This window comes from Scyliorhinus torazame, chromosome 2, assembly GCF_047496885.1.
Source record: "Scyliorhinus torazame isolate Kashiwa2021f chromosome 2, sScyTor2.1, whole genome shotgun sequence".
Lineage (NCBI taxonomy): Eukaryota > Metazoa > Chordata > Chondrichthyes > Carcharhiniformes > Scyliorhinidae > Scyliorhinus > Scyliorhinus torazame.
Genome location: NC_092708.1, coordinates 83,468,010 through 83,492,356, shown reverse-complemented (window position 1 = coordinate 83,492,356; position 24,347 = coordinate 83,468,010). Strand labels below are relative to the sequence as shown.

The 24,347-nt window shown below is 44.6% G+C and overlaps 1 protein-coding gene across 1 annotated transcript in view; it reads right to left on the bottom strand.

Annotated features, from left to right (window-relative positions):
* znf148 (zinc finger protein 148) overlaps window positions 1-23,387 on the bottom strand; it is an 85,386-nt gene extending 61,999 nt beyond the window's left edge. Inside the window, exon 1 of the mRNA XM_072473210.1 lies at window positions 23,256-23,387. The gene's annotated coding sequence lies outside the window, so the exon portion shown is untranslated. The remainder of the gene's footprint in view (window positions 1-23,255) is intronic.
* Between the last annotated feature and the right edge of the window lie 960 nt (window positions 23,388-24,347).

The window sequence follows — 24,347 nt, the reverse complement described above, 5'->3', positions numbered from 1 at the left end:
AACATGAAAACTAAAATGAATGATTGTAAAGTTGAATTGTTCAACCAAACAAAAAATTGGCAAAACTAAAACTGGAGAATTGTGATTTGAAATTCCCATCTTTTGGTGATATTAGACAATTGAAACCGACGCATCTTATGCTAATCACTGGGGTGGCTTTCCGAATGTGGGAGGATTTATAATTTGGGAGAAAGTTAAATGTTGCCCTCTGGTATGTTATCATAAAATGATACGAAGAGTGGCAAAAAAATAATATTGGCAGAGACTGGCCCTAGTGCAGGGTTTTTCAAAATGCTGGTCACGAACCGTGGGTGGGTCACGGGCTGGTGCCGTGGAGCGATCGGTCGTGGCATTCCAGCAATATTCCCCATCACGAAGAAGCGCCCAACAGCCACGACCAGCTTTTCATAGAATCATAGAATTTACAGTGCAGAAGGAGGCCATTCGGCCCATCGAGTCTGCACCGGCTCTTGGAAAGAGCACCCTACCCAAGTTCAGCACCTCCACCCTATCCCCATAACCCAGTAACCCCACCCAACACTAAGGGCAATTTTGGACACTAAGGGCAATTCATCATGACCAATCCACCTAACCCGCACATCTTTGGACTGTGGGAGGAAACCGGAGCACCCGGAGGAAACCCATGCACACACGGGGAGGATGTGCAGACTCCGACAGACAGTGACCCAAGCCGGAATCGAACCTGGGACCCTGGAGCTGTGAAGCAATTGTGCTATCCACAAGGCTACCGTGCTGCCCAATTGAGATTTAAATTGAGAATGCTTGCCCTGGCCGGCTTTTAAATGGAACAATGCAGTCTTCCAGCCAAAGCAACGGCAGAGAACAGGTCACGCGCCCTGTACGTCTGTGCTTTTGGTGCGAAATCAGAGGAGAGAATCCTCCATTTTCTAGCTGCGAGCAAGCAAGGCAACAGGACTGTGAAGAACTGAAGATGGATCGTTTTGTTATAAGGAAGAAAGGGCCAGAGACAGAAACAGGCCGTATACCTCCTTACCGGGAACTCACAATTGAAGCAGCTGGAGAGAGCTGCTCAGAAGAGTCCACAGCAGGACCGAGCAGTGCTCGTGTTTGCTTCGTGCAGACTCCAGGGCCTCTGATGAACAGACCAACTAAGAAAAAACTGAAATCGGGAACAAAGCAGTATAATGATGATTTCTTGAGGTATGGCGCTAATTGTGCCAATGCAAATCAGGATGCAAAACCCATGTGTGTTAAATGCAGGGAAGCACTGGCAAAGGAGCGTTTAAAACCATCAAAACTTCATGACTAAGCATGGCGAGTTTGAGGATAAACCTCTTGTTTTTTTTCCAAGGGACGCAGTGAGAATTTAAATCATCAGTTGAAGTCATTGGCAGAAATGTAGCATTGAATGACAAAGCAAGTGAGATCGTGAGAAACAAGCAGGCTCACCTGTCGCATTAAAGGTAAGTGAAAATGGTGTGTCGCGAAGGTTGGCCAATTTGTAAAAGTGGGTGCCGGGTAAAAAAAAAGTTTGAAAAACACTGCCCTAGTAGAGGTACATTTGGAATTTTTACATCCAGGATCCTGGCTGAAATTTTGAATGGATCAGGGCATTTGGGAATAGTACCTTTGGAGTGTCACATAGGCAATAAGTCCCTTTGGGAAAATGTCCACTCTACAAAAAGCGTCAATGAAAATAGACTACAAATTGACATAGCAATCCTAAAACAGATGCTAGAGAATAGGAAGATTGACAAGATCAAGTGGGTTCATGGTAATTATCAATTACCTGATTGTCTGACGAAAAAGGGCCGAGCTCGAAGAAGTTATTGGAAATTGTTAAAAAGAGGAGCGTCTTTTCCTAGAAGAGAATGGGTGGGAGAAAATGTTTCGGGGGAATAGGGTGCATTTATTGTGGAAAAGAAAATATATATTGTGTTATGGTAATTTACATCAAACTTAAAGATTTTTTTCTCTTAAGAGAAATATTTGTGTTAGGAAAGAGTTTATGTTCCCTAGTGCTTAAGTGAGAATTGGAGCCTTAATTGTTTAATAGACCACACTTACTGTTTGATAGACTGCACACACACATATAATATATAATGTGGCACTGTGGAGTTGGAGGAGCAGTAAAATTGGAGTTGAAGTCAAGACTTCTAGTTCTTATTGAGACTAACATGGGGAGGTAGGGGAATGGGTGAAGTAGGGTTAGAAGGGTTTAGGAGTTTGAAGAAAGAAAACTGCAGTGAGGCCAGATAGTGAGGGAAGTTGCTACACTGTTATCATAGAATTTACAGTGCAGAAGGAGGCCATTTGGTCCATCGAGTCTGCAGTGGCCCTTGGAAAGAGTACCCTACCCAAGCCCACACCTCCACCGTATCCCCATAACCCAGTAACCCCACCTATTCTTTTTTGGACACCAAGGGCAATTTATCATGGCCAATCCACCTAACCTGCACATCTTTGGACTGAGAGGAAACCGGAGCACCCGGAGGAAATCCACGCACACACGGGGAGAACGTGCAGACTCCGCACAGTGACCCAAGCCGGGAATGGAACCTGGGGCCCTGGAGCTGTGAAGCAACAGTGATAGCCACTGTGTGACCGTGCCGCCATGTTGGGCAATGGGTGGAGCGATGCCATGAAATGCAGACAGTGAAGGAAAAAAAATCATTTTTAAATGTAAAGTTGTCACCAGTGAACAAACCAACCAGCCCAGCTGTGTTGACAGTAATTCATTAACTGGAAGCACACATTCCAGAACTGAAGCAAATTAACACAGCTGACCGGTTATTTTCCTGTCTTTGAAAATAATAATTTCAATACGGGACCAATCAGGAATTTGTATTAAACAGGTAACTTAAGTTTGTTTGTAGTTCTTAAAAAGGATGGATGGGGTGAAGGGAGGGAAGCGAATTTGGGTGGGGGAAATGAAAAAGTGAGGGACTAGGGAATGTGACTTGCATATTGTCTCAGTATTGAAGAGGGTACATGCTCGCCTAGACTGAGACACACTGAGCAAGCTTGGAATAGTCTGGTTTCCAACTCGTAGAGGAAAGAGCGTAAAGGTTATAGCCTACATTAAGCCCAAGTGTAATTACTTGTTCAGTGCACGGGCAAGGATATTCTTCAAATTTTGAATCAGTCAGTTTCCCATGAAATCAACAATTATCTTTTCCCATTGAAACGTTGCTCCCATTTCCAAACCCTAACCTGCCGGTCAGGTGATGGGCTGCAAGGTCAAATTTAGCAGATCAGAAACATTCTCTGCTTGGGAGTGAGGAATGTCCTTCATACTGCAACACAGGCTCAGTAACAGTGAGAACAGGGATGACAGCTAGCCAAGAATCATCATGTATGGGAGGAGGGTTCAGAGCCCCTGTGGGGTAACAAATGGGGATGTAACAAAAACAGAAAATTATGGAAATACTCAGCAGGTCTGGCAGCATCTGTTTACAGAGAAAGGGAGTTAACATTTCAGGGTGGTCATCTTTCAACAGAACTCTGAAAGCCCCACAAACCACAGAGAAATTTGCCCTTCTCCCATTCTGGCTTCATGAACATCCCTAATTTTAATTGCTCAGCTGCTGTACAAGTAGTTGCTGCATCTCCAACAAGAGTATGCAGCCACTTCCTCTTGATGTTCAACAGCATTACCATTAATACATTCCCACAAAATTAACACCTTGGGAATTACCATTGACTAGAAAACCTATCTGGGCCAAATGTATAAATTCTGTGGCTACTATAACAGGTCAATGACTGGACATGTTACAGCTCCTAACTCAGCTCCTAACCTCCCTAAGTATTTCCACCATCTGAAAGGCAGAAATCAGGAATGTGATAGAGTACTCTCCACTTGTCTGGATGAATGCAGCTGCATGGAAACATGGAGCTTACAACACAGGAGGAGGAGATCATTCAGCCATTGAGTCTGTGCCACCCCTTTGAAAGATCCAATTTAATCTCACACAACCCCACTTTTTCCCCATAATCCTGCAAATGAGTCCTTTGACCATGGCCTTTCCCTCTCCCACTCCCACCCCCAGCTCCAACCACATTCGACAGCAACCAGAAACATGAAGCCCAAATGATTGACATTCCATCCAACAAACATTTACTTCCTTCATGTTGCTGCAGTGTGCACAAATCTACATGATGCACTACAAGCGACTTGCCAAGTCTTCTCCAACAGCACCTTTCAAGTCTGCAAACTCTATTGCCTAGAAGAACAAGAACAGCAGACCAATAGGATCATCACCGACTGCAAATTCCTCTCAAAGTAACACACCATCATCACCTGGAAATACATTGCTATTCCTTTGTCGTCACTGAATCAAAATCCTAGAGCTGCCTCCTTAACGCCACTGAGAATGTACATCACCATAAGGACCTCGACGGTTCGAATAGCCAGTTTCGAGGCAAGAAGCAATTGCCAATAAAATGCCCCACATTGTATGAACCAATAAATAAGAGTGCATAAATTTGGTTTGTGTTCGTTTGAGATCGTGGGCAGATGTTTGAAATACTAGGGGGATTTGATAGGAAGTTACTATTTCCTCTGATGGGGAAAATTAAGAACACTTTTTTTCCTGCACAAAAAGGTGAGAGATTTGGAATTGTCTTCTCCAAGGGCGGTGGAGGCTTGGCTAATTGAAACTTTCACAGCTGAGATGGGTAAAGATATCTTGATATGGAACAAAGGCAGGAAAAGTAGCGATGAAGATCATTTATAATCCAACTGAATGCTGGAGCCAGCTCAAGAGGCTGCTCTCAGTGTTCTCTTAAACAAGATCGTTTTTCCTACAAAAATACTTTTAGTTATTACAGCTAACAAAAATTATTTTCTTTGTTGATAGCAGGGGTGAGAGTGACTGACCAAAGACAAAATGGTCTGAAAGTTAGTGGGTTTATAGCATTTTTATGGTTTGCAGTAAGATGCAAATGCTTTTAGGCCACTTCAAACGGACATAATTATTAGACTTCAAGTGGGTAAGAACCATTAGCTTTCCCTTTGTTTACCTTCTATTACTATCAAGACTGTAGACCAATTAATGTATTTATATATAATCACCAAAGTGATTTCAGCATTCAATACAGTTTGCACAGGTAATACAATGATGTCCAAACTAACAGCATGACTTTACTGGATTATGAACATGTGAAGTGAAGCGGTGCTTCACAAATTATTTTTCATTCTGACTCCATTTTAACTCATGACCACCAACTCAAGGGGAATTAGGATTGAGCAAATGCCAGCCTAGCCAGTGACCTCATGTCCCATAAAGGGATTTATATTATATAGTTAGGAGGAGGTCAGCAGCAGCAGCAACCCGGGGGGAGGGGTTCTTTTGGGGTGGCGTTTGGGTTAAGGTGGGGGGTTTCCCTATTTGTGTTTTCTACTGTTATATGGGGGGGTTATTGTATCTGGGGAAATCCTATGTATAATTTCTGCTCGTTGTGTTTTTGTTTCTTTTTCTTTTTGTTTGGGGGGGGGGTTTGTTGAAAAATGTGAATAAATATATTTTTTTTAAATAGACTAAAGTCGGTGGAGTTGTGGACAGTGCGGAAGGACGTTACAAGTTACAGAGGGACATAGATAAGCTGCAGCGCTGGGCTGAGAGGTGGCAAATGGAGTTTAATGCAGAAAAGTGTGAGTTGATTCATTTTGGAAGGAATAAGAGGAAGACAGAGTACTGGGCTAATGGTAAGATTCTTGGTAGTGTGGATGAGCAGAGAGATATTGGTGTCCATGTACGTAGATCCCTGAAAGTTGCCACCCAGGTTGAGAGGGTTGTTAAGAAGGCGTACGGTGTGTTAGCTTTTATTGGTAGAGGGATTGAGTTTCGGAGGTTTGAGGTCATGTTGCAGCTGTACAAAACTCTGGTACGGCCGCATTTGGAGTATTGCGTGCATTTCTGGTCGCTGCATTATAGGAAGGATGTGGAAGCATTGGAAAGGATGCAGAGGAGATTTACCAGGATGTTGCCTGGTATGGAGGGAAGATCTTATGAGGGAAGGCTGAGGGATTTGAGGCTGTTTTCGTTAAAGAGAAGAAGGTTAAGAGGTGATTTAATTGAGGCATACAAGATGATCAGAGGATTGGATAGGGTGGACAGTGAGAGCCTTTTTCCTCGGATGGTGATGTCTAGCACGAGGGGACAAAGCTTTATATTGAGGTGAGATAGATATAGGACAGATGTCAGAGGTAGGTTCTTTACTCAAAGAGTAGTAAGGGCGTGGAATGCCCTGCCTGCAACAGTAGTGGACTTGCCAACACTAAGGGCATTCAAATGGTCATTGTATAGACATATGGACGATATGGGAATAGTGTAGATGGGCTTTAGAGTGGTTTCACAGGTCGGCGCAACATCAAGGGCCGAAGGGCCTGTACTGCGCTGTAATGTTCTATGTTCCCCCTACACCTGCCAACCCATGCAGCTCCACCAAGCAACCAGCAGCAGAGTGTGCCCTCCCAGTGGGATGAGTGACGGCAGCTAGTTCTGGGCTGGTGCACAGCGGACTGCCAGCAAATGGTTTTCAGGTTCTGCCGCAAGTTACAATGGGGTTCCCACTCTGGAGTTCAGTTTGCGCACTGGACAGCCTGGACTTCAGGAATCAGCTGAAAGCATGGGATCAAGGCCCAGCGTGCCAAAAACTACAGAGAGGCGGAGGTCAGAATTCCACATTTGAAAAAACAGAAATCTATCAAGCAGGACAAATTTCCCATCCTTATAGTCAATTATAGTCAACTAGATGAAATAGTGCTTCGTCCACGTAATACAATTACTCTGGATATTCAACATTACATGGACGAGGTCAGTATTCCAAATAAAAACATGATCTGGCAGATAACCACCAGGAAATGTATTGTTAAATTTGAAATCCAAGACAATCCTATTTTCTCTCCCCCAATAAAACAGTTATGAGAAAGGTAATGGGACATTTTAAACAGGATTAAAAAAATGTGTTTATTTTTTGAAACTATCACATCTCTGGATAAAAGCATACTATATACTGGCTATATTTTCTGATCATCAGTTGTGTCTTTTGGAAAGTTACAAAGTTTGAAAAATATTAACCCTTTAGTCTGAACATAATTCATCAAAAAAAAATGCCATCACGGTTCAGTCTGCACGGAGAGCAGACAAATTAAATAGTTAAACCATTCACCTACAATTTAATTACGTTTATAAAAACATTGAAAAGAAAAGATGTTCTTGGCTAATTACAAGGCTGCAATTATATCTCAAGGTTGCTTGTAGGATTTACATTTTAACAGGGCTCGTTGTGTTCTGTGTTGTCGCGGAAGTACAGATGCACACAGAACATCTAGTTCTTTGACTAGTAAGATAGATTTATTAACAAGATGAACACGTGGAAAGATAACTAACGAACTATGATACAAACGGTAACAAAATAAATGAATTCAGTGAATTTTCCTGGAGCTACTTCTAGTCCGACTGTCCTCCAGTACGACTTACTACCAACTGCCTGATATCTCGAGTCACATGGTAGATCTCTATCGCCACCTGCTGGTTGTAGGTCGTATTGCTAACTATACACACCACAGGGCTAAATTTAAAATTGAAAATACAAGGCTTCAGCAGTGAAACACTTTAGATTATGTCTGAATCCATCTGCTTAGCAAAGCTGCTGAACACCACAATTAGACTCAAAAGATGATTAATGGTTCTTGTAAATAAACTAAGGTTTTAACCACCAATGTAATATAACACAAAATCCAGACAAAAAAGTACAATTAAACGAGCTTCTGTAAGGCGAAAGAAACAATCTTACACTATCATGGAAACAAATCCAATATTTTTTTTTATTTATAAATTTAGAGTACCCAATTAATTTTTTCCAATTAAGGGGCAATTTAGCAATTATGGGGCCTACCCTGCACATCTTTGGGTTGTGGGGTCGAAACCCACACAAACACGGGGAGAATGTGCAAACTCCACACGGACAGTGACCCAGAGCCAGGATCGAACCTGGGACCTCGGTGCCGTGAGGCAGCAGTGCTAACCCCTGCCCCACTGTGCTGCCCTGAATCAAATCCAATATTTTAAGAGTAAAATTTACAAGAAATTCTTCCTTGGTCCCAAAAGCCACCAAGTGAAAAATTTGGGATATCAGTCTAGCATTAGTAATTGTGCAATCCACAATATCATTTAAACACCAATTACAAATGCTAAGCTGGCATTGCAATGAAATGCTGAAGGAATACTGCACCATCATAGTGTCAGGTTCGTGCAAAGATCCTTTGGTCACGCAAAGTTGAATAGCAAGATGTACTCTTTTCCAAGCTGACATTTCCTGCTCAATAAATTGCCATTCAAAACCAGATTACACATTTATTCACTTAATTACGGCTAGTAATGACACAGAATAGCCTGTAGTGGTACAGTCATTACACTTTGTCATCTTTTCAATACCCCAATAAGGCATCATATTAATGCAAATGTGTTTCCCATCACACCCTGAGGGCAATTCTATGTTTAGGGTAAGAAAGTAGTCAAAACTATTTGAGCATTGAGGGGAAGACGGATGGGGAGGATGTGGATTGACACTGAGTCATAGACCCTTTGTCAGGGTAGAGCAATGAATGTTGCTAATCTAGTCCTCTTCTCTACCCAGAGACTGGTGGATCCACTGTGCTTTGCTTGCATTTAATATCTGTTGAGACTGTAGCTTTTTATTTTTTTCTTATGCCTTTGTTGCAAATGGCGCTCTCATGGTCTTTTAGAACCATAGGATACCTACAGTGCAGAAGGAGGCCATTTGGCCCATCAAGTCTGCACTGACCGGAAGAACACTCTACCTATGCTCACTCCGCTGCCCTATCCACATAACCACACCTAAGCTGCACATCTTTGGACTGTAAGAGGAAACAGGAGCACCCAGCGGAAACTCATGCAGACATGAGGAATAGGTGCAAGCTCCACACAGACACCCAAGGCCAGAATTGAATCTGGGTCCCTTGGTGCTGTGAGGCAGCAGTGCTAACCACAGTGTCACCCATACCTCTCCATTATTTGCCCATTTTTCCATCTTGTCTATATGTCTGCATGGTTTTATTGATAATCTTTTGTTAAATGATAATGATCTTTTGGCTGTTTACAATTTATATAATACATTAACATTCTCTTTGCAATTGCCGCCTCCTTCTCTCGGTTTCTCTCTCAGCCTTCAGTTCAAAGGATTCACATCCAGAATATCTGAATTTCCCTTTTCCGTTAAAAGGTGCTGATCTTCAAGCTATCCATTTTCAACATTTTCTGTTTTTTTCTTTTTGATTACTTGTGACAAACCTAATGAGTCTAAAAGCGATTTAAAAGTGCAAGGGTTCAAACGCAACAGCAGGAAATCTGAATAAAAACAGGTAACAATGTTGGCAATACACAAAGCAGACAAGGCCAATCATTAACTTGTCTTTTCTTTATAGATGCTAATTAAAGGTTCATTATTTTAGCGTTCAAATTGGAGGTGGTCAATGTCTCTTCCTGCTATTGCCAACAAGTGCCATTGACTAACATTTCTAAGCTAGGTCAAAGAGTTTTTTTCTATTTTGTCTCAATAATGGTAGTCAGTAACCTCAGAAAATTAATCCTTTCTGAACTAATAGAAAGTTTTCCATTTACTTCCTGGTCTCAGGGTGCTAAACATTTTGCAACTAGCTTTGAACTATAGACCAATATTGATATCTAAAGACGGAAGCACATCATTACTTCAACAGAGAGCAAGAGGACAGGAAACACAAATACAAAAGTGACATGAATATGACAGACACTCCAACAAAAGTAATCCATTCATATACAACAAAGGTGTTACTACTTCTATTATCGTGCCAGCAATTTAGATGCATGGTGGCACTTTAAAACAGGGTTCAATCAGAATACCAAATATTGTTAAATACATCATAGATTATCATTTAGGTTATCAGTATTACTCATAGGCCATAGGTTGCTGTGTACGTGTTTCGGTTAACAGTTGCTTTTCAATCGGGATATCTTTATTTTATAACCAATCTGACTAGCGAGCGAAAGGCTGACACTAACCTATGGCAATTGTTAAATAAATAGCAACTGGTAATGAAGACCATCAAAATGCCTCTCTCCTCCTCAAAACAAGACATGGGGTGGGATCTATCAATCACGTTGCACCCGAAAAGCAATGCAGTGCAGCGCAACGGGACCAATAGATGCCGGGAGATCCTACTTCCCGGATCTACCCAGCTCGCCACACTTCGCGGAATCTAACGCAGGCAGGATCACTTTCTGGCAAATCTGCATATTAGAGGGAGACAGCTAGTTTCACTCAAATATCTGTTGCTGAGATCGAACCAAGGCGTGGGATCTGACCCCCTCACCTTGGAGACCTCGGGCGAGCATCATTCAGTACTGGTCTCCACAAACGGCAGCCTCCAATGCATGCTCTCTGAGCAGGGCGGTACCCTGTTACTGCTGGTGCCACCTAGGTACCCTCGCACTGCCAGTCTGGCATCGCAAAGGTGCCACACTGGCACTTTGCACCGGAATGTGCCCTCCGTGGGTGTGGGAATGGGGGATGTGGGGGGGGGGCGATCTCCTTATAGTGAGTTTGGGCTGGTGGGGGCGGGGGGGGAAAGAGTTCAGAGGTCGCATCAGGGGTTCGGGCATCGCATCGGGGGCTCGAGAGATCAGGACGCCATTTCTAAATGGCGCTGCACTGAGGAGTTCTGGCGAGCAGAGTTCCTCAATGCAGAAAACAAGGGTAAGTGCGGCCTCGTCGGGGAGTTCCGCACCGAGCATCCCAAATGGGGTTAGATAGCCGGGTGTTTCTCAGTGCTCCGAGCACCGGAAACACCCAGCTAATCTTGTGCGCTACGGTACTCTGTCCCCATTTAGGTAGATCACGCCCATGGACATCCAATCTTCAAGTTATATAAACTCACATGTTTCGGCTGGCTATTTCTTTAACCTTGGGTACAATACATAAATCTAATCATGTTGTCCCCATGTGACATACATACCTTCTGATAAATATAGAAAATAGGAGGCGGCCATTCGGCCCTTCGAGCTACTCCACCATTCATTACGATCATGGCTGATCATCAAGTTTAATACACTGATCTCGCCTTCCCCCATATCCCTTGATCCCTTTAGCATGGATTCCAAAACTAGGATGTAAGGTGACTGGCATTAAAAAAAAGAGGCAATGTGAAGAAAAACATTTCACTCAGCGAGCGGTTGGCAGGGGAGTGCGACTAGCTGCGTTGCTCTTTCAGAGAACCAGTCCAAAATGATGAACCGAATGGCCTGCTTTTTCTATCCGGGGGGGGGGGGGGGGGGGGGGGGGGGGTCATGGTGCTGAAATGTAGCTCAGTCATCCTCCTTCTGCTGTCTCATTTAATATTTTTAGTGGAACAGAATTCTAGTGTCAATCTTCTGTATTTCAGTGACTAGCCTAAAGAAACATCACAAGTCTTGCTGCCCTGCTGAAGAAACAAGCCGCCACATTTAATTTAAAAATTTGAAAACTTCCTTTCCTACTCCGCAACAATCCCTCGTCTGCTCTGCTCCAAACTCCAGTGATTCAAGCCAAGGGCCAGTCTCGCTACAAGTTCTGCCAAGTGTCAGGAGCCCCAGCAGGCATCAGCAGTTTATTCAACCCCTGCACCGGGTCGGAGAATCACCGGCAGGCCAAGCGAATCACGCCACGCCGGCACGCGATTCTCCGCAGTGCGGGCCATCGGCACCAGCGTGGTAGGCGCGGCGCCGGTCGTGGGCCACTCTACGCGGCCGGCCGGTTCTCTGGCCCGGATGGGCCAAGCGGCCGTAGGAAAAGAGCCAAGTCCCGCCGGCGCCGTTCTAACCTGCTCTGGGCCGGCGGGATCTCGGCGTGTAAGGGTCGGGTGGCGGCCTGTGAGGGGGGGGAGGGGGGGGGGGCTCTGATGTGGCCTAGCCCGTGATCGGGACCCACCAATCGACGGGCAGGCCTCTGTGGCTGGGGGCCTCCTTTCCTACCCGCCGGTCCCTGTACCCCGGGGCCATGTTGCGCCGGGGCCGGCGCGTTGAAAGAGGCCATTGCGCATGCGCGCGTTTGTACCGGCGCAACTGCGCATGCGCGGATCCCACAGCGCCCAGTTCGCGCCGGGATCTGCAGCTGGAGCGGCGCGAACCGCTCCAGTGCCGTGCTGGCCTCCTGTAGGGGCCAGAATTAGACGTGGGAGCGGCCCGTTCACGCCGTCGTAAAATGCAACGGCGTTTACAATGGCGTGGACACTCTGCAACAGGATTGGAGAATCCCGCCCATGGTTCCCCCGAATCGGCATCTCCCCTGACCCTGCCCCAGATTAAAGTACCTCCTCAACTGCCTCCAAATCATCAGTGTTGCCACCACCACCGGACTCCCAGAGTATTTACCCGGGGCCATCGGGAGCGGCACTGTTGCCAACGCCCTCAGCCCCGCCTCCTGCAGAGACTCTCCTCCATTCTAACCCACTGGGACTCTCACCCTCCTCCAACCCAACTCCTCAACCTTTCGGCATTCACCACCCAATAATAGTACAATCAATTTGGGCCATTCACTTTTTCTAACTATGGGATTTAAATTTGTGTTGGTAGATGAATGGTTTACATTTTACTGTGGTCAACCAGGCTCAGCTGGTAGCACTCTCACCTCGAAGTCACAAGGTTGTGGTTCATGTCTCACTCCAGACTTGAGCACAAAAGTCCAGGTTGATGCACAGCAGAGGAAGTGTTGCCCTGCTGGAGGCACCATTTTCAGGTGAAACATTAAACCAAAGCCCAGTTATTTATCCTCAATCCCCTGGCCAATATTTATCCCTCAATCATAAAAATTTGGGTCATTATCACATTGTTTTTCTTTGGGAGCTTGTTCTGCACACATTTGGCTACCGTGTTTCCTGCATGATTACGGTGACTACACTCTGAAAGTACCACACTGGCCGCAAACCTCGAGACATCCAATGGTCATAAAGGTGCTACATATATGCAAGTCTTTCTTTTCTCAATTACGGAAAGTTTAACTTCTTTTCAAAACTCACAATAATTGCAGGTGAATACACACTTATTTTTGTTCAAAGTGGCGGTTGTCAGTACCAGCAAATGGACCACTTTCTATTTCAGGTAGCTGGTGTCAGTATCAAGAACTCACAGAGCAAGTGAAGTACAACCTGATACAGAGCATGTTCCTTTCACCATGGCTCAACAGATAGACCCAGCAGATGGACTTCAGCCCCAACTACACTGTGGGAGATAACATTTACTCCTCAAAATTGCTTAAAGCAAATTGATAATTCAATTCTGAACATTAACATTTTCATTTGAATGTATACATTACATTGCTTAACTTGATTATTAGATAATTCGCTTTATTTTAGTTATTTTTCAAATATCAGTTTCCACTATCAGTAGATGTTTGTGACATTGCCAATTAATGAATAATTAGGGGCAGTTTTGGACTTTAGGAACTGGTTGAAAACAGCCCATGCTTATTTTTGCTGGTCAAGGGTGAATTTGAAATTAGGTTCCCAGGCGAAAGGCTAGTTTTTAAGCCAGGCAGTTTTCCAAGGGTATTTACTTCTAAAATTAAAGAGAGACATATTTGAGGATACGGTCATTACAACAATCATTACTTAACCGTAAATATACACTATAATTAAGAGGTTAGCACATAGTACACCAGCCGTAAAAAGAAACACAAGAACTTTGTATGCAGCGCGCTTTTTAGATTTGTATCACAATAACAGTGGTCATTCAGCTGCCCATATTAGCACTACAGCTTATCTAAACGCAGCTTGGAATTAAATGAGATGTTTAACTGAGGTCCCATTAGGCCAGTCTGGTAGATGTAAATAGACCCAGAGTAGGAGCTTTCTCGTGGTGTCCGGGCTAACATTACCCTTTCAATATCATGAAAACAAATGGTCAACTATCTCATTCTTCTTTGTGAGACCTTGCTCACAGTCTAGTTTTCACTTTCCCCTATATTAGGGCAGTGTCTTTTATTGAATGTCTTGCAACAACCGGAGGTTGTAAAACTCTGTAAATACAAGTTATTACTAAGGTAATTTCATGAAAATGAAATAAAAATCGCTTATTGTCACAAGTAGGCTTCAAATGAAGTTACTGTGAAAAGCCACTAGTCGCCACATTCCGGCGCCTGTTCGGGGAGGCAGATACGGGAATTGAACCGTGCTGCTGGCCTGCCTTGGTCTGCTTTCAAAGCCAGCGATTTAGCCCTGTGCTAAACAGCCCCGCTGAGGATACCGCACCCCATATCCCTGACACTCAGGAAGAGATGTGTTCCAGATTTGGGGATCTTATGGATTTTGGGTCCTGTATGGTGCACTTATGAAACATGAAACAAGTATTAAAGGTTTATGATTTATTTTCTACAATTATTTTTATTATTCATTCATGGGACATAGATGTCACGAGCTAAGCCAGCATTTATTGCCCATCCCTAAATGCCCTCGAGTAGGCACAGTAAGCTGCCAACCTGAACCACTGCAGTCCCTGTGGTGTAGGTACACCCACTGTACTGTTAGGGAGGGAATTTCACGATTTTGACCCAACAGTGAAGGAATGACAACATAGTTCTAAGTCAGGACGGAGAGTGGCTTTGAACTTGCAATTGCTGGTGATCCTGTGTGTTTGTTGCCTTTCCAGATGGTAGTGGTCATGGGTTTGGACAGTGCAGTCTAAGAGGCCTTGGTGGGTTCCTACAGTGCATCTTGAAAATGGTACACACTGCTGCTCCTGTACGTCGATGCTTCAGGCAGTGAATGATTGTGGATGGGGTTCCAAACAAGCGGGTTGCTTTGTCCTGAATATTGACAAACTTCTTGAGTGTTGTTGGAGCTGCATCCACCCAGGCAAGGGGACAGTACTCCATTATACTCCTGACTTGTAGAAGATGGACAGCCTGTGGAGAGTCAGGAGATGAGTTATTTGCCGCAAAATCCCCATCCTTTAATCTGCTCTTGTAGCCACAGTATTTATATGGGCGAGTCCAGTTCTGTTTCTGGTCAATGTCAACTTTCAGGACTGAAGAGGAGTCAGCTGCCGTTCAGACGCAGACTGCGGAAGTTGAAGGTTCAGGTATAGTCTTACTTTTAAATATGTGCTGCAGCTCAAGTTGTTTCAAATATGTGGCCCTTTCTTTCAGGAACACCTCTTGTATTTTGCAGACCCACATAATATGTTGTTCTGTAACAAAGCGCTTCTGCTCCACCCCATGAATCAGTTCCTCCGCTTATACATTTGTCAAAGAAACTTTTTCCTGTTCATCCAACACACCTGCAGCTGGATCCTCGACTTCCTCACCAACAGACCGCAATCTGTCAGGATAGGCAACAGCACCTCCTCCACAATAGTCCTCAACACCGGAGCCCCGCAAGGATGTGTGCTCAGTCCTCTACTGTATTCCCTATACACAAATGACTGTGTGGCAAGATTGAACTCAACTCAATTTATAAGTTTGTGGATGATATGACTGTGGTGCGCCGTATCTCAAGCAACGAGGAATCAGACTACAGGAGGGAGATAAATCACTTGGTTGCATGGTGTACCAAAAACAACCTCTCTCTAAATGTTGGAAAGACCAAGGGACTGATCATCGACTTCAGGAAGCGTAGCACAACACACACTCCCATCTGCATCAATGACTCCGAAGTGGAGATGGTCGATAGCTTTAAGTTCCTGCGGGTCACCATCACCAACAGTCTGTCCTGGTCCACGCACGTTGATGCAACAGTCAAGAAAGCCCAACAAAAGTCTCTACTTCCTACGGAAGCTAAAGAAATTTGGCATGTCTGCATCGACCCTCACAAACATCGACAGATGTGCGATCGAGAGCATCCTATCCGGATGCATCACAGCCTGGTATGGCAACTGCTCGGTTCAAGATCTCAAGAAACTGCAGAGTGTGGTGAACTCAGCCCAACGCATCACACAAGCTTGCCACCCCCACATTGATTCTGTATACTCCTCCTGCTGCCTCAGGAAGGCAGACAGCATTGTCAGAGACCCCTCCCACCCAGACATTGCCTTCTTCCAGACCCTTCCATCAGGCAGAAGGTACAGAAGCATGAAAACCCGCACATCCAGACATAGGAACAGCTTCTTCCCCACAGCAAAAAGACTCCTCAACGACTTTCCCTTGGACTGATCTGTTCCCTATAAGAACACTATTCGCGACGCCCTATGCTGCTCTTGCTCATGTATTTGCTTTGTTTGGCCACTTGTTCCGCACTGTAACCAATCACTGTTTGTCAATGTACCATTTGTCAATGTTCTCTGTTGATTATTCTTTTGTCTACTATGTACGTACTGTGTACGTTCCCCCGGCCGCAGAAAAATAATTTTCACCATACTTCGGTATGTGACAGTAAATCAAATCAAAATCAAATCAACCTTTTTCATATCACTCTCATTCTCTTTATTTTATTCATGGCCATGTTGCATATATCACAATCTGTGAGCTAGAGGTGAATCAGAACAACTTTGTCAATGTTCAGACAATCCTCAGCAGCTTCTTCATCCAACAGCTTCAGCACAAAACAAACCTTTCACATTTGCCAATAAATCTTCAACTATTTTCTCCTCAGACACACGAAAACCACTAAAATCAAGTTCAATTTCAGCATCACCATTTAGGGTCAAGGCAATCATAATAATAGTCTTTATTAGTGTCACAAGTGCCAATACTTGGTGACAATACTCGGTGACAAATGTTTCCTCTTGGTGCTCCCACCAGCCATGAGACTTCCTGCTGACCTTTCCGCCATGAAACCAAGGATAATAGAATTACCCAGAGAAACACTTGTTTGAACCGTGTGTACATAAATCGATGTAGGAATCCGTGGCACCCTCAAATAAAGCGGGAGCTTGACGAAGTAATCCGCTTGCCAACTTCAAACTGCGGCACACAGCCCTAGGTCGAGCGTCTGGTTTTCGGGTTCTTAACAATTTTTGGGACACTGGTCAGGTGCCTGTTCTACAAAGCGTTCAGCTGAGTCTACTTGCTTCAGTTGTGTGTGACAAATTAACATTCACCGTTGAAGTAAGATTTCTGAAATGTTCAGTGTCATAATATACACCAGTATATCATGGTGCAGACACACACTGATGGACACACAGTGGAACCAATCAACATACACAACACCGCAGCCAATCACCAATGAGAGCACACGCACTATAAACACAGGGGGCATCAGAGTTCCCGCTCATTCGAGTAGCAGCTAGCTAGGAGCACAGAGCTCACAGCCTGCGACACAGACATTCACCATGTGCTGAGTGCATCAACTGGTTAGGACAAGGCAAAATCTTTAGTTAAAGCTAGTATCGTATTTACCCACAGTTCAAATAGTTTACCTTTTAATAAAATAGTGTTGCACTACTTCAAGTGTTGGTGACCTGTATGTGATCCAGAACACCCAACACATCATTCAGGACACCACGGATCCGACATAACTACATTTTGTAAATAGTCTTACCACAGACAGCAATTTGTTACTTCAGTAACAAAGAACAGTTAACTTGTAGAATGTTACAAGGCTGCAATCTAATGTTACATTCATATAATAGAGGAGCGTAAATGTTGCTAAATAAGACATTCATAAACCTGTGTCTTCTGAGCAGCGCCCTGTTTTAAACTATTGTATCTCCTGTGGCCTGGGTATAACCTAATGCACCACTTTGGTGACTGGTGGCAATTACCTGAAGAATCATCGAATCATAGAACACAGAGACCATTCAGCCCATTGTGCCTGTGCTTGTTCTTTGATAGATCAATCCAGTTAGTTCCCCTCCCCTGCTCTTCCCCCACAAACCTGCAATGTTTTCCTCTGCAAGTACATTTTTCATTCCCTTTTAAAAGTTACTATTGGAACTTCACCCAGAAAGCTTTTAGGTAGTGCATTGCAGCATGGTAGCATAGTGGTTAGCACAATTGCTTCACAGCTCCAGGGTCCCAGGTTCGATTCCCGGCTTGGGTCACTGTCTGTGCGGAGTTTGCACGTTCTCCCCGTGTGTGCGTGGGTTTCCTCCGGGTGCTCCGGTTTCTTCCCACAGTCCAAAGATGTGCAGGTTAGGTGGATTGGCCATGCTAAATTGCCCTTAGTGTCCAAAATTGCCCTTAGTGTTGGGTGGGGTTACTGGGTTATGGGGATAGGGTGGAGGTGTGGGCTTGGGTAGGGTGCTCTTTCAAAGAGCCGGTGCAGACTCGATGGGCCGAATGGCCTCCTTCTGCATTGTAAATTCTATGATTCTATGATTCCAGATCCGAACAACTCACTCAGCAAAAAAATAAGTCTTATCTTCCCTCCTTTCCTTTTTGCCAGTTTTGTTAAATAATAATAATAATCTTTATTGTCACAAGTAGGCTTACATTAACACTGTAATGATGTTATGTGCATCCTTTGGGTTACTGATCACCCCAGCCACTAGTGAAAACAGTTTATCTCTATACACAAGACAATCAAAACCCTTCAGAATTTTGAACAGATATCAAATTCCCTCCTAATCCTCTTTGCTCTCGGGTGAACAATCCCAAATTCTCCAGTCTCTCCACATACTTGAAGCCCCTCATTCCTGTTATGATTCAAATTTGATGTCCTCTGAATCCTCTTCAAGGCCTTGACATTTTTAAAAATATTTATTCTTTGGTAAGATGTGGGAGTAACTGAAAAGGCCAGTGTTTGCTGCCCATCCCTAATTGGCATGGAATTAAGTTGCTCGATAGGGCCATTTCAGAGGGCAGTTTAGAGTCAACTACATTGATGTGGGTCTGGAGTCACATGTTGGCCAGGCCAAGCAAGGATGGCAGCTTTCCTTCCCTAAAGGACATCTGTGAACCGGATGAACACTGATGATAATCAATGAGTTTCATGATCACCATTATAGGTACTAACTTTCTATTCTAGCAAATTCCAACAGCCAATTTTGCTCCCAAGTCTACCAAGATGATCTAACACTTAATTTTTAAAAGTATATTTTAAAACAAAACACATTTTATCTACTGCCTATGTAGTGTCGTATTACTTGGCAACTCCTTGAATGAGACTTTAAACTAAGACCCAATCTGTTTGTTCTACTGTTTCAACGAAAATAAAGGTCCTGTAGGACTCTAATAACCAGTTAGTTTAACTTCTGTCATTGGGAAAATGTTAGAGTCCATTATGAAGGAAGTAGTAGCAGAGCATTTAGAAATGGATAGTATAATCAAGAAGAGTCAGCATGGCTTCATGATGGGGAAATCACGCCTGACAAATTTATTAGAATTATTTGAGGTGGCAACAAGCAGGATAGATGAAGGGGAACCAGTAGATGTAATATACTTGGGATTTCCAAAAAGTGTTTGAAAGGTACCACACAGAAGACTACTTGATAAGATAAGAGCCCACGGTGTTGGGGTAGTATACTAGCATGGATAGAGGATTAGCTTACTGATAGAAGACAGAAATTTGGGATACCAGGATAATTTTCAGGATGGCAACCTGCTCCCCCATAAGGGGAGTACAACAAGGGTCTGTGCTGGGACCACAATTATTTACAATATGTATTAATGACTTGGATGAGGGCAGTGAATGCACTATTGCCAAGTTTGCGGATGACACAAAAATAGATGGAAAGGGGGCAGCACAGTGGTGCAGTGGTTAGCACTACTGCCTCACTGCACTGAGGACCCAGGTTCGATCCTGGCCCCCGGTTACTGTCCGTGTGGAGTTTGCATATTCTCCCCGTGTCTGGTGGGTCTCACCCCCACAACCCAAAAAGACGGGCAGGGTAGGTGAATTGGCCACGCTAAATTGCTCCTTAATTGGAAAGAAAAAGAAATAGATGGGAAGGCAAATGGTGAGGATGACACAAAGAACAAAGAAAAGTACAGCTCAGGAACCGGCCCTCCAAGCTGCGCCAATCATGATGCACTAACTAAAAAACAACTTTCTGCCCTTACTCGGCCCATATCTTTCTATTTGCTCCATATTCATGTATCCATCCAGATGCCTCTTAAATGTTGCTAATATGCTTGCTTCCACCACATCCTCTGGCAGCGCGTTCCAGGCACCTACTACTCTCTGCATGAAAATCCTACCCCACACATCTCCCTTAAACTTTCTCCCTCGCACCTTGAACCTATGCCCCCTTGTAATTGATACTTCCACCCTTGGAAAAAGCCTCTGACTATCCATCCTGTCCATGCCTCTCATACTTTTGTAGACCTCTATCAGGTCTCCCCTCAGCCTCTGTCTTCCCAGTGAAAACAATCCTAGTTTATTCATCTCTCCTCATAGCTAACACCTTCAAGACCCAAGCAACATCCTGGTGAACCTTCTTTGCACTCTCCAAAGCTTCCTCGTCCGTCTGATAACGTGGTGACCAGAACTCCATGCAATTCTCCAAATGCAGCCTACCCATGGTTTTATATAGCTGCAACATGATTTCCCAACTTTTGCACACAATGCCCAGGCTGATGAAGGCAAGCATGCCATATGCCTTCTTAATCATCTTGGCCACCCGTGTTGCCACTTTTAGGGAACTGTGGACCTGCACGCCAAGATCCCTCTGTATGTTAATGGTCCTAAGGATTCTGCCACTTACAGTGTAATTGATACCTAGATTTGATCCTCCAAAATGCATCACCTCGCATTTGTCCAGATTAATCTCCATCTGCCATTTCTGTGCCCAAGTCTCCAATCTATCTATATCCTGTTGTATCCTCTGACAATCCTCGGCACTATCAGCAACTCTGCCAATCTTTGTGTCATCCGCAAACTTACTAATCGGACCACCCACATTTTCCTCCAGATCATTCATATATACTAAACAACAGAGGTCCCAGTACTGATCCCTGCGGAACACCGCTAGCTAAAGATCCCCATTCAGAAAAACACCCTTCCACCGTTATTTTCTGTCTTCTATGACCAAGCCAGTTCTGTATCCATCTAGCAGCCTTCCTCAAATCACTTGTGATTTTTGTTTTTGTACCAGTGTGCCATGTGGGACCTTGACAAACGTCTTACCAAAGTCCATATAAACTACATCCACAATCCTTCCCTCATCAATTTTCTTTGTCACCTCTTCAAAATGCTCAATCAAGTTGGTGAGATATGACCTTCCCCATACAAAGCCATGCGGATGGCCATACATCCTGTCCCTCAGTATCTTTTCCAAAAGCTTCACCACCACTGATGTCAGACTCTCCAAAAGCTTCCCCACTGCTGATGTCAGGCTACTGAAGAGCCTACAGAGGTATATAGAGAGGCTAAGTGAGTGGACAAAAACTTGGCAGATGGAATATAATGCAGGAAAAGGTGAAGTTATGTACTTTGGTAGGAAGAATAAAGGAGCTGAATATTATTTAAATTGAGAAAGGCAGAGGGAATTTGGGCTCCTTGTGCATAAATCACAAAATGCTAGCATACAAGTTCAACAGGTAATTGGGAAGGCAAATGGAATGTTGCCTTTATTTCAAAGGGAATGGAGCATAAAAATAGAGAAGTACTGCTAAAAACTACACAAGGAATATTGCGAACAGTTTTGGTCCCTTATATAAGAAAGGAGATTCTGGCATTGGAGGCAGTCCAGAGAAACTTCACTAGGTTGATCCCAGGTATGGAGGGGTTTTCTTACGAGGTTACGTAAGGGTGGACCTGTACACATTAAAGTTTAGAAGAACGAGAGACCTCATTGGGACATATAGGATTCTCAGTGGGCATGGCACGGTAGATGCTGAAAGGATATTTCCTCCTGTGGAAGGACTTTGGACAAGAGGACATAATCTCAGAGTAAGGGGCTGCCCATTTAGGACAGAGGCAAGGAGGAATTCCTTCTCTCAGAGGATAGTGAATCATTGGAATTCTTTATCACAGAGACCTTTAGAGGCTGGGTCATTAAATATGCTCAATGCCGAGATAAGATTTTTGTTCAGTAAAGGAATCAAGGGATATGGGATAAAGCAGGAAAGTGGAGTTGAGAATGATCTTGTTGACTGGTGCAGATTCGATGGATTAGATTAGATCTGTCATATGTACAGTGAAAAGTATTGTTCTGCATACAGTCCAGGCAAATCATTACATTCATGAAAAACATAGGACATACGATAAATACACAAGGCCTACTTCTGCTCCTACATCCTATTGGTCTCAGCCAACATTACAACAATTGGCTACTGGATTTGCTAACATAATTATTCCCAGATACACATATTTGCAGATCCTTTGACAATGGGGCAACAAGAAAAAAGACAGTTTATGATGTTTGAGAGCCATGCACCCCAACTGCAAACTTTAAAGTTAACTGCTGCGAGTGGATCTTCTATTTTAAAAGATTAACTGGAAACGGCACGGTAAGGCAGCATGGTAGCACAGTGGAGAGCACTGTTGCTTCACAGCATCAGGGACCCGAGTTCGATTCCCGGCTTGGATCACTGTCTGTGTGGAGTCTGCACGTTCTCCCACCAGTCTCTTCCGGGTGCTCCAGTTTCCTCCCACAAGTCCCGAAAGACCTGCTTGTTAGGTAATTTGGACATTTCGCCGAGTGCTCTGCTTTCCACATTCAAAGATGTGCAGGTTAGGTGGATTGGCCATTACAAATTGCTCAGTGGGATTACTGGGTTACAGGGATAGGGTGGAGGTGTGGGATTAAATAGGGTGCTCTTTCCAAGGGCCGGCGCAGACTCGATGGGCCGTGTGGCCTCCTTCTGTAAGATCCGTGATCTATGAAAGATCGGGTAGAAATGAGGATGTTGGTAGTGTTGCAGCCATTTAATGCATTCAAAATAATTGAGGGGTGGGGGGGAAAGAAGCATCGGAAAAAGATGCAGTATTTTACTAGCTCTTAGCCACTGGCATTGAGTGTGGATGAAGAGACATTTGCCCTCTCCCCCCCACCCACCCCAGCAGCTTGGGGGGGGGGGGGGGGGGGGGGGGAGCTGCTGGGCCACTACAATGGTCATTGTGACATCACAAACAGATGTAGCTGCCTCCTGGAACACCAATCGCTGCCCTGGAATGCGCTGTTATACTGGGAAGCGCGGCGGGAGCAGCCACTCACAGCAGCTGCCAAATAGGCCAGCTGGAGGCCGGCACTGCCCCCCTGGCAGGCAGGGAAAGCCCCCCTCCCACCGCCTGTCCCCTTTGTGGCAGCTCGGGCCTGTGCTGCCCCGCGCACGCACACACTCGACCGGGTGTTGCTGCCGCCCTCGCCTCGCCAGATCCCCCTTCGGGCGAGAGGACTCCGACGCCCGTCACCACGTACCTTTCCCGGGCGAACTCTTCCCTCCGCTCAACTTTTCCCCTTCCCCCTCCCCCCACCAGCTCTCCAATTCTCTCACACCCTCGCTCTGTTTTCAGATTCTTTCATGATGGCCGCTACCCACAAAGCCCCGAGATGGCAGCTGCGCATGCGTGCGCCAGCTTCCCGGTCCCTCCTGAGTAGAGGCTTTTCATCCTCCCCGGGAGCTCTGGGAAAGGCTTCCTCCATCACAGCCTTCTGCCAGCCAGGCTCACTACACTCGCCAGTCCTCCGCTTTCCCTCCAATTCTGCCATTCACATTAAAATACATAGTAAGGTTGAGTCGCCTGGGTGGGGGGGGCAGAACTTGAGGATCGCTGAAAAAAAGAGACATGCTGCCAAAACTTTTCACCTCGCACTCAGCAGGACAGAATGACAAGGATACCAAATTTCAATGGAAACAACAATTTATACTTCATGAGAAGAGGGGGCTGTTTGGTTTGCAAGTGGACTTTGCTTGAGGGTTGCACCAGGGAACAGTTAATTGCCAAGCGTTTGTTTAAATTGGATTGGATTGGATTTGTTTATTGTCACGTGTACCGAGGTACAGTGAAAAGTATTTTTCTGCGAGCAGCTCAACAGATCATTAAGTACATGAGAAGAAAAGGGAATAAAAGAAAATACATAATAGGGCAACACATATATACAATTCAAACCAGGAAAGTCGACTTTGATTGGTTAAGGCATTTCCCTGGGAACTGAAACAGGTGTCCCCTCAAGCTTTCATTTAGTTGAAAAAGGTGCAAGATGTGGACATTTTTTTTTCTCTTGTTTTTACAGGAAAGGGACCTGTTGGTTAATATATGTAGCTTCTATGATTAAAATCACTTCTGAGACTTCCGGTTGTGACCATGGAGTGAGTGGTCACACACAGGGCAGCTCCTGCTTAAATGCACAGAAAATAGCTTTTTTTTTTTACCCGATACTAGATGGAATTTTGATGAAAAGGCATAGGTGAATGTTGGAGGAGTAGTTTCCCCCAGGAGTGGTATGCCTGCTGGCTATCAGACCTGGCAGAAAACAGTGAGAGAGTTGGCTGAAAAGTTGGAGGGAGCC